Source organism: Piliocolobus tephrosceles, chromosome 4 (genome assembly GCF_002776525.5).
Source record: "Piliocolobus tephrosceles isolate RC106 chromosome 4, ASM277652v3, whole genome shotgun sequence".
In the NCBI taxonomy this organism is placed as follows: Eukaryota; Metazoa; Chordata; class Mammalia; order Primates; family Cercopithecidae; genus Piliocolobus; species Piliocolobus tephrosceles.
Genome location: NC_045437.1, coordinates 68091660 through 68102626, shown reverse-complemented (window position 1 = coordinate 68102626; position 10967 = coordinate 68091660).

Below are 10967 nucleotides of genomic sequence, written 5' to 3'. Positions count from 1 at the left end.
TTCCTTCCTTCCTTCCTTCCTTCCTTCCTTCCTTCCTTCCTTCCTTCTTTGCTTCCTTCTTCCTACAATGCACCAGACACTGTCTTATTGACTGGGGATTAAAGAAGAGATGACTGCAATGTAGTTCCTCCTCTCAAGGAACTCATAGCCTTGTGTCAAGGGAATCATGAAAAGAAGCAATCTCTACTTCCGACCTTTCTCTTAACACTTTGTCCCCCAATCCAGCTGAAGCTTCCCATTTTTCCATTTCTTCTATCTACCAGGAATCTGAGAAATGAATGCAAGCTAAAATAACTGATAACTTTTAAATATTGCTCATCTCTGCATTTAAATTTTAACTGTTGGCCTTCAAAAGTGGAATAAGTAGTAAGGGATTTTGTCAGTAAAGAACACAGATGCGCCGGGCGCGGTCGCTCAAGCCTGTAATCCCAGCAGTTTGGGAGGCCGAGACGGGCGGATCACGAGGTCAGGAGATCGAGACCATCCTGGCTAACACAGTGAAACCCCGTCTCTACTAAAAATACAAAAAACTAGCCGGGCGAGGTGGCGGGCGTCTGTAGTCCCAGCTACTGGGGAGGCTGAGGGAGGAGAATGGCGTAAACCCGGGAGGCGGAGCTTGCAGTGAGCTTAGATCTGGCCACTGCACTCCAGCCCGGGTGACAGAGCGAGACTCCGTCTCAAAAAAAAAAAAAAGAACACAGATGAAGAGGAGAGATGTTTTATATTAGAGAAACTTTCTCAGAATCTCTCAATCATGACAAAAATGTGTTATACTTAAGATGATTGGCCCTATCTTCCTGGTCCAGAATTTATATAAAGCTCTCTGGATTCAAACTCAGAGAAATTCACTATAATTTTCTAAATTTACTATTTGTTTTTTACATTTATCATTTTCAGTATATACTTTGTATGAAAGAAAACTAGGTCAAATAACTACTTATATGCCAATAAATACTTATCATTAAACAATGAAACTTAGATATTGAAATAATTCTTTTCTGTGTTCTGTGTTGCTAACATATCCATGTAAAAATCAAAGATGATATCCATCAGATTCAGAAAATCTGTGCCTGGAAACTCTATCAGCTCTTTTCAGTATATTCCTGCTAGCATTATTTTAATTGTTTTAATTATTTGTCATGCTAATATTACAAGATCTACAAAAACAAAAAGAATAAAAATTAGAAAAAAGAATAAAATTTTATTATATGCCTAGCATTCAGAAAGAGAAATTCTTAACATCTTCTTTCAACTTTTTTCTATCCAAATATTTTCATATTTTTATACAAGGGAGATAATAGTGTACATAGCCATTTTTAGCCATTTTAACATACTAATCTATATTGCAAGTGTTTACAATGCACTAGAAGGATGATACTTAACCTTTGTAAATAGTTTCTACTTTTTAAATACTGCATTTTGTGAATGCAGAATGTATTAAGATCATCCCTTTTGTTTCTTGTCTTCCTCTTTCTCCATTTTCTATTAGACTAATGTCTTCTATTTTTGGCTCTTTACTCTCTGTCCTCCAGGTCTTTTTTGGTCCAGCCCTGTCTAAATGGAATGCCCTTTCCCCCTTCATCTGCCTGTCTGGAAATTGTGTTCACTCTACAAGACCTAACTGATAGGCCCCTTTCTCAACAGAACCTCAAATTCAGCTTCATCCTCTGCATTCCTCTCATGGCTTTGGGTGCTTTCTTTATGGAATTTATCATACTGTGCGTATGACATGACATCAACTGGAGCAGAATCAGATTCTGCAAGTGTCCTAGGGGTCTATCTTGCATGCTCTGGGCAGAGCAGCCTCTAGATGGCATAGAATGTTTTAGGAACTTCTTACTTGTCATGAAAAGCAGAGGACCCTGGAGCAGCTGCCTGGCTAAGTTGTATAATTTGTATCAGCCCGGGGAACCCTGTGTGAGAAGATATGAATCCTGATAATAAATGAGGTCCTGGATAAAACAAACCTGATTGCAATACTGTGAGTTCCTCCGAAGAGATTCAATTGCAGGAGATCACAGCTCCCCAAGAGAATATCACTAGTGAGTTGAGAACCTGACCAATATGGGTGAAATGATAGAGAAACCAGTGGCTACTGTTGTATCAAGAGACTGCCTGACTTGGCCATGCCTGGCTATCCCTGCTACGTACTGGGAAGGAGACTACCATCGTATAAACAGAAAGACTTGCACCACAAGGAACCTACAGAGTTTGCTGTGGAAGCCACCCTGAAAGAGTAACTCAGGCTCAAGACAGAAGTGCACATCTGGAATGCAGCCTACATTCTGTTGAGATCCCTGTGCAATTTACTCTGGTCACCAGCAGCATGGAGATCAGCTTGGGCAGAAAAATGCTGGTGGTAGAGTGCTGAGGTCCAAGGTGCAGAAGAACTGAGCAAGGGCAAAAGCCTGAGCAGAGGGATCCTCTTGGAGAAACCCCCTCCTCCGTGACCCCATTTGGCCTACTTAGGACTCCTGGAGGGGTCCAAAGCAAAAATCACACTTCCTCCAGGCAGAGTGGTAGGATTTAGGGTATGGCTGTCAGTGTGATACGCAGATACACACAGAAATGACATCTTTTTATTACCCTTGCATGTCCTGTAGCAACTTAGTATGATGTGTTATATAGACCCAACAGATCCACTTATTTATTACACTCGCAGATATTGCTGAGGCCTAAAATATGTCTCGCATTATTCTAGGTAATGGGACAAAAATGGTTAGCAAAAACCAGACAAAGGTTTTGCCCTCATGGAGCTAAATGTTCATTGAGCTATAATCCATGCAAATAGATTTACATTTCATTATTCTCTTAACTCTCCATGCAGGCTATTTTGAAATACAGCAACACATGTTTCATTTAACTTTTATAATATGCTCTTTAAAATGTGGAGAATTAAGCTATGCTAGAACATAAGTAAGCTAAGAGGTTACAAATATTCCTTTATAGGTGTTGTTAGGTAAGTTAACCCTTTGGAAGCTATATTAATTTTTCCAAGTCCCTAGGCCAGTTACTTGCTTTGGAACCCTAAATTGTCACAGGCAAGTGGGGAAGTGCACATTTTGTGTATACGCAATGCAATTTATTTGAAACCGTAATCCTAAATCTCTTTTCTTTGATCTGACCGTGAAACATAAAATGAACATTGATAAATTACTTTGGATTAAATTATTTAATAAATATTATTAATTTCTTAATGTATTCAAGATCCAATGCTTAATTCTGGGGAGAAGAAAAGGTGAATAAAAGAGAGTTTCTACAGTCAATATAGCATAAAAACTAGTTGATTTGGCCAAAGATGCAGTCTTTCAAAATTAATGAGCTACAAAGTGCTACTTTCCCCTACTGTTGACAGATCAGAGCCTTAATCCACCGTGCTCAGCCTGAATGGGAGACAGGACGAGAGGGATGTGCTGGACACAGCAGGAAACAGTGTCCAGATAAGCACAAAGTAGTCTCAGGATGCCTGGGCATTCGTTTGCGCATAATAAATATATCCAAGGTGTTTCTAGTTCTCACTCGAGTTCTGTTATTTTAAAAATCATAAAATAGATGAATTTTCTGTAAAAGTAAGGAGAAAACGGACAGTAATTAGAAAAAGAACAAAAGCCATCTCTTTTCCAAAGCTGTATTTACTCCTGTAGATAGCTTAATCACAAAAGTAACTGACATGTATATCATTTCATGTTTCATAAAGAGCAATCACACATTTAATCTTTGTAGCAATTCTGTGAGCCTGGTATTATATCTTCATTTTATAGATGACAAAACTGAGCTATAGCTATTAAGCAATTTGCCAAATTTGACTAAGACATGATAAGAATTTGGCCAGTAAGCAGAAAGCGAACATATAAACAGTAACCACTTATTTTTCTCCCACTTTGGGCAAAACACAGTATTTCTAGGTGTTTGTGGGAGATGCTCATGTTATGGATGTCATGACCTCTGTCCACAAAGGTTTTATATTTGAATGGGCATAAATGAAACCACATATGTAAAAGATATAGATCATCATATTAAGAAGTGTAAAATAATATAGTGCAAGTTACAGTCATAAATTCTGAAGTCATATGGAGTAATACTATAGCTCAGTGAGGTTAATGCTATTAATACTGGAGATATTGCTTTCTGAATGTGTAGGAGAGGTGTTGGGTGACTACCTTTGAGTCACTAGAAGTTTATCATAAAATAATAGCAGAGAAACCACGAAAAGTGGATGTCGCTGAGCAGTGGAAGGGCTTTATGGAGAGGCATTCCCATTTAAAACTTCAAATTTCATTACTAGTGAAATGAAAAAGACAGGAATTAGAATGCCATTACATTTTTTTAACCAAGTAGATGATATTTTCCATATGAAAAAATTCATATAAATATTTACAAATAAGTATGAAAGATTATTTAAACACATCAGATGTTAAAGCAGAACATTCTTTAGTCTGAATTTTTTGGGCCAGGGTAGAAAAATTGATCCTTCCACCACTTCTTCGCTCTTCTCTCTGGGTGCTTGAAGTAAATTGTACCGGGATGCATATTCCCTTCTAGAAAAGCCTTGAAGGAAAGGAGAATGCAATACCTCACCTCCATGTAATGCAAGGTGATACTTTTTAAAGTAGGGGTTTTATTTTACAGCAGACCTACAGCATATATTCTCACAGGTGTCACACTGATCTACACCAAGAGGTTCTGAGATATATACTAATCAGGTAGTGAAGTTTTTAAAGATAAAAAGATTTGAAAAGGGGAAAAAAAGTTACCTACACCTCCTAAGCCCCAGGACAGCTACTATTTACAAGTACAGTAATGAGTTATGCAGGTCAAGGCATCTCAGCTTGCTGTTCATGGAGAAATAATAGAAGCAGGTTTTGCTGAAACAATTTTTTCCATTAGACTCCCATCTTTCAGTTTTGACTGAAAACAAAATACTTATGAAGGTGTTAAACAAGGAAGCATGTTTAAATGTAGACAGTTGAGTGTGATTTTTTTTCTTTCATTTATTTTTGTAGCCAACAGTTTTATAAACTAATATTACCTAAAATTTCTATTCCTTGAATCATTCTTCAGATATTTTGCCTAGATGCTAGGTGATAAGGCCCAGGGTAGTAATCTAACATTTGAAACAGTATTTGCTTAAATCCCACCAGCATCCTGAATTATAAGCACAGAAATCAAATATTTTGGATGATGTCATTGGCTGAATGTTTTTTGTTTTATAATTTTTTGTTTTATGTATTCACTTATTTTTTAGAAATAGGGTCTTAATCTGTTGCCCAGGTCTGGTGTGCTCACTGTAATCTTCAACTTCTGTATTCAAGCCATCCTCCTGCCTGGGCCTCCCAAAGTGCTGGGATTACAAGCACGAGCCATGGCTCTTGGTCCCAAGTTTTGTTGAATTTTAATGTTCTCAATGAACATTACTTTTGTGAATAATGTTAAGATCTCATGATATTTCACATTATTTAGACCTATTATTTTGGCTTTAAAAACTGTTAGATACCATGTTAAGTGGAAGTCAACAGGGAGTCTCAGTTTGACATTCTCATTAATTTAGTCTATATGTGACTTTACCCAGGTCACCTAGTTTCTTTGTGTCTTAGTTTTCCTCATGTGTCCAACAATGCAAATAAAAGCCCTTCCCTAAGTTATACGATTTGGAAAACATATGCAATATTATTTGTAAATGGAATATGAAAAAAGGTGAAACATTCACATACAAGTGATATAGCATAAAATATTCATTTTAGCTCTTTGTATTAACCAAAGTATAATACACAATGTTATTGATACTATCCCTGATACCTTAAAATTTATTTAAAAGTAAAAATATACTTTGGCCCTGTGGAGATCCTAAGACATAATGTGGTATAGTATAAAATACATAGCTTTTGATATCAGGGAGAATATAGCTGAAATCCTATCTTTGCAACTTATGGTGAAGTGATCTTGGCAAGCTATTTATCTTAATTGAGCCCCGATTTCCCTATCTGCAAAACAGAGATAGTGATGTCTCTATAACTGCTTTTTTATGTAGATTATATAAGCTTCAGTGTTGGCCATAAAATATATTGACTACTTACAGAATAGGCACTTTGAGAAAGTTGATTAATCCATGACAACAGCACATATTAATCATTAATTAGACATTAACTAGTTACTGATAAACTTTTTTTCATTGTTTTAAAATATGTGATCAGCATGGTAGTGTGAACAAATCCATGTTCTCCAAAATGCCTGAAATTAGCGGTATTTAGTTTTTAATTCCTTAAGAAATAATGATTTTAGAATTGACATATGTAAATGTTAGCTATGTTGCAAAGAGATTTTTAAAATCAGATATTTATCTAGACATAGAGTATATGCAATAATGGCAATATTTACCTAGAGATAAACAAAACAAGTTCTTCTATTCCATGCTGATTTTGACACGGGATATATTTTTAGTCTCTAAGTTTTTAAGAGTAAGAATCGTTATGTATTTACCTTTTATACAAATGGATAAAATTATAAGCTGATCTTAAATTATTAGCTGTCATTATTTTATAAGTAGTTGGTTTTACTCATCACTTAGTAACTTAAAAATTGTAAAAATTGTAAGAGCTTGATATGTTTCCTTATTATTAGGTTTGTGAGGAAAAAAGATAAAAGTTTCCTTATAATAATAATAATTTGGTATGGTAGGTACCATTGTTATAATGATGACAGAATTCTGAAATATTTGTATTACTTTGGACCCTTTCTGGTTCTATTTCTATCCTTCCAATCATAAACAAAGAGTCATATTAGTTACTGTAGTTAAATTTTAAAAAATGGAATGAAAGTCGTGCATCTTTGTGGACATTAGAATAAGACACTTGGGGTATCATAATTGCTCTTATTTGTAATTCAAGAAGCTAATAGAAGTTCTATGCTAGTTTTAAGCAAGATATAAAACAAACATTCAATACAGTTAAAAATTTCTTTTGGAAACAGTAATTCAGCTATGGAAGCAAATTTGAGTGTATAATCATACAGTAATTTTGGTTATTGTGGGTGAAGTTTTGAAAAAGAATATGGAAAATAAATACCTTGAGAAATCATTTTATACATCTGTTCAATATGACTACATATCAAAATGATTCAAGAGATGGTGGTAATATCAAATGTAAGCTCATTAGGGTATTCTTTAGAGACAGAAATGTTACAACACTTATTTAAGAATTGTAATAACAGAGTTAGGGTTAAAAATGAAAAGAGTTTTTTTCAGTTGGTAATAATATGGTGCCAGATCTACTCTGCCAGTGGCAGAGGGGCATGGTGTTGGTGAATTGTTTTCTTCACCTCTGGGCAAGCCAAGAGAAGGTTTACTTCCAACTTAGAAGGATATATTATTAGAAAAAGTAATGAAAAGATGCCTGGAAATCTAAAAAGGCTGCTTAACTTTTCCTCCAATTTTTTTCTTGGTCATGTTAATATTTTGGGCAGAATCTCTGAAAAACAGAACTTTTCATGTGTGGACACTTCAAAATATCTCTTGCATGAATATTGAATAAGAGTAGATAATTTAGAAGAATGTCAGGACTCTACATTATTTCTCCTCTGATAAAGGGTTAATTTTCAGAATCCCGACCCATCCTTTCTATAGTGAATTGCTGATGTACTCATAAATTGACCAGGAAATGTTAACACTTCCTGCTAAAGCTAACTTCAAATAGCAAAGAGTGTATCCGTGTTAAACTATGGTTCAAGTGGAAGCCATTAAGAATAAAGTCAAATTACTGTTTTTTAAAAAAATGAATATCATTTTAATAATGAATATGCCTATTTTAGAAAAGTGACTGATACAGAAAAAGTGAATAATGCTTATGTGCTTTCTTAGTAATTCTAATTGAGTTTTACAATATTTTAATTCATTAATGAAAGTAGACAAGGTGAAATACTGACATGTTTTCTCTCTCTACTTATTCATATAATATTTTTTCAATAAAATGACTACAGCACACTTTAGTGTTTTTGAAAAAATATATTCTTATAAAATAAACTTAGTCCTCATATATTGAAAGTATGAAGTTAGTTTTTATTAAAAATTCAAGCAATTTATGTTTTAAAATCATAAGAGATGAACAGATTGGGTAAAAGTCTATAATTCATGATGGAAGATTTGAGGATGAAAACCGTGAAATGTAAATCAAGCATTAAAATATTTTGATATATGATATAGTTCATTTTTTCACTTAAATTTTCAGGTATTAAAGAAATAACACCAAGCAGTAAAAACATTTTGAGTATATAAAGAAAAATAGAGAAACATGTTAACAATGGGATGGACAAAAATCTACACATACACACACCCCTTTGATCAAATGTCTAGGTATATTAGGCATTAATCATTCATTTTTTACCTGTTCATGAGCATTAGCTTTGTACATTATTTCAAACTTCCACTAAGGCTGCTAGTTGTGTCACAGTTACTAAAGTAGTAAATTAAACAGTTACGAAATTAAAATCACCTGCTTGTTTTAGAACTGTCACTGAATATCTTGTAAGTGATTATAACCTCCAAATACAAACTGGGCATCTCAAATGAAAATGGTAGGCCCAAGAGGACCAAAGATTAATATCTAATTTAAGGCAAGTAAGCTAGTATGTCCTTTTAATAAATGCTTTTACCTCAACATTGTTGAAGCCTAAACAATATATTACATATTTTGTATATAGGCAATGTGCTTATTCTGTGAATATGTCGTCCTGTACCTTACTGATAAAACGGTCTTGTGCATAAGTGATACTCACACAGCAGCAGTTTTAAGAGTTAAAGTGGCCAGGGAAATTAACAGTGCTGATAGTGCTAAGTTACACATTTAAAAGTGACACCTTTGTCCTTTGATATCATTTCCCAACAAGGTTATCACTGAAACTTCTTCCATTCCAAAGAATTGTAATTCTCAGTCAGCTAAAGTAGCTGACAACACAGTGTGACTTGACGTGCAGCTCTAGTTCCTTTCCTCTTTTTTTTTTTTTTTTTTTTTTTTTTCTTTTTGGAGTTCTCGTAAAAGATTTCAGTTATCTGTCATCAGGCCCAAGTTTAGATTCTCCCAAGCCAAAGCAGCTTGGAATGTGTTGGTGAAGAGGACACTCCAGACAGGACAATATGCTTGTCTATGGGGTGAACATGAAGAAGAATGCTAAGAGCTTGTAGCAATGTTGCTTTGGCTGGGGTAAGCCACAGAGAGGAGAATGGATCCGCTGGAAACAAATCCTGGTGCTGAAAGGGTACACTTCAACCTTTCAGTTTGTACACAAACCTCAGAGCAACAGCATTATCTGGCAATTGGCCTTCTTATGCCTAATTTTCAACCCACAAGTAGGAGTGAGGTTGTTGAGGATATCCTCACCCTTAGAGGTATTCACTTTGCATAATGACTCTACTTAGCACCTTAGGAGGGAGTGCTGATGTCTAAGTGCTCCATAGTCATGACTGTGTACCCTTCAATTAAGCAGTCCAGATATGAGTTCTTTTAAGATAAACTGAAAGTGATTATGTTGGTGCTTACAGGGGTATGTACATTTGTCAAAACTCATCTAACACTTGAAATAGGTGAATTTTATTGTAAATTATAACTCAATAGAGCTGATAAGAAGCAAGTTCAGGAATCTTGAAGCATGAAGAATTGTTAGATAAAACAAGAAAGCTGCTGTCATCAGGAGCATACTAATTTTAGTTATTATTATAAGAATAAACTTTTTTGAGTAGAGAATATATTAATCATTTGAAGATTTTTTTTGAAAATATATTTGTTTTCTAATGGACATATTGTAATTGTACTTATCCATGGGGTACAATTTGATGTTTCCATACATATTTGTGTTATATAATGATCCAATTATGGTATTTAGTGTCTCCATCACCTCATGTGTTTATCATTTTTTTTTTGTGTTGAGAGCATTCATAAACCTCTTTTCTAGGTATTTTGTAATATACAATATTTTGCTGTTAACCATAGTCAGCCTACTGTGCAATACATCAGAATTTATTCCTCCTATCTGATAATAACTTTATACCTGTTGATCAACCTGTCATCATGGTCCATCTCTCCTCCCTATTAATTATTTATAATAAACAATAAAACCATTCCATAACTGACTTATTTTACAATGATTATATTAATTTAAAAAGCGTGCCTTCCTTTTTAGCCATTGTATTCCCAGGGATTTGTTTGATTTATGGCAAATAGTAGGTACTCAATAAATACTAATGGAATAGTTGATGCCTAAAATTGTAATCACTAGCGTAAAAAATGTTATTATGCATTCCTTTTTTTGTTTTTTTAAGAAAGATTGAGGCCTCACTGTGTCACCCAGGCTGGTCTCAAACTATTGGGTTCAAGTGATCCTCCTGCCTTGGAATCCCACAGTGCTGAGATTACAGGCATGAGCTACTGTGTCTGTCTTCATAATGCATTACTGACTTAAATATATTCTCTCTATATAATATGCAATATATAAAATATAAAATATATAAAGCAAATGGAAATAGCTGAAAGTTAATTAGAACTGCTTTGCTAAATATCCTTTAACACTGTCCTAGTTTACTCATTATATCATAAGTTTCCCATGTTGGATTTTAGTGCACTAAACTGATGGTCAGCATCACAAGTAGCAACCCAAGCTCTTTATATTGTGCTTGATTCTGATGTGTCCTCATGGGAGAATCAAGAGATTTCCTATCTATTTCATTTTGAGGATATGAGGCTTTCTAAAACCTGATGCACAACGATGTGCTTATTTTTGGGAGGTGGTTGAGAAAAATAACAATATTTGAAACTTTCAGCCTCTGTTTCTTCAAGAAGGTGATGGTGGGAACAAGTGAAAGTGAGAAACTTTGCCCTTTAAACATAATTCCAATGCTCTGTTCTGTGCCATAGAGTCACAGGTATTTTCAATGATTTGGGGAGCATGCCGAAGGAAAATCATACCTTGATTTCTGAAGAACT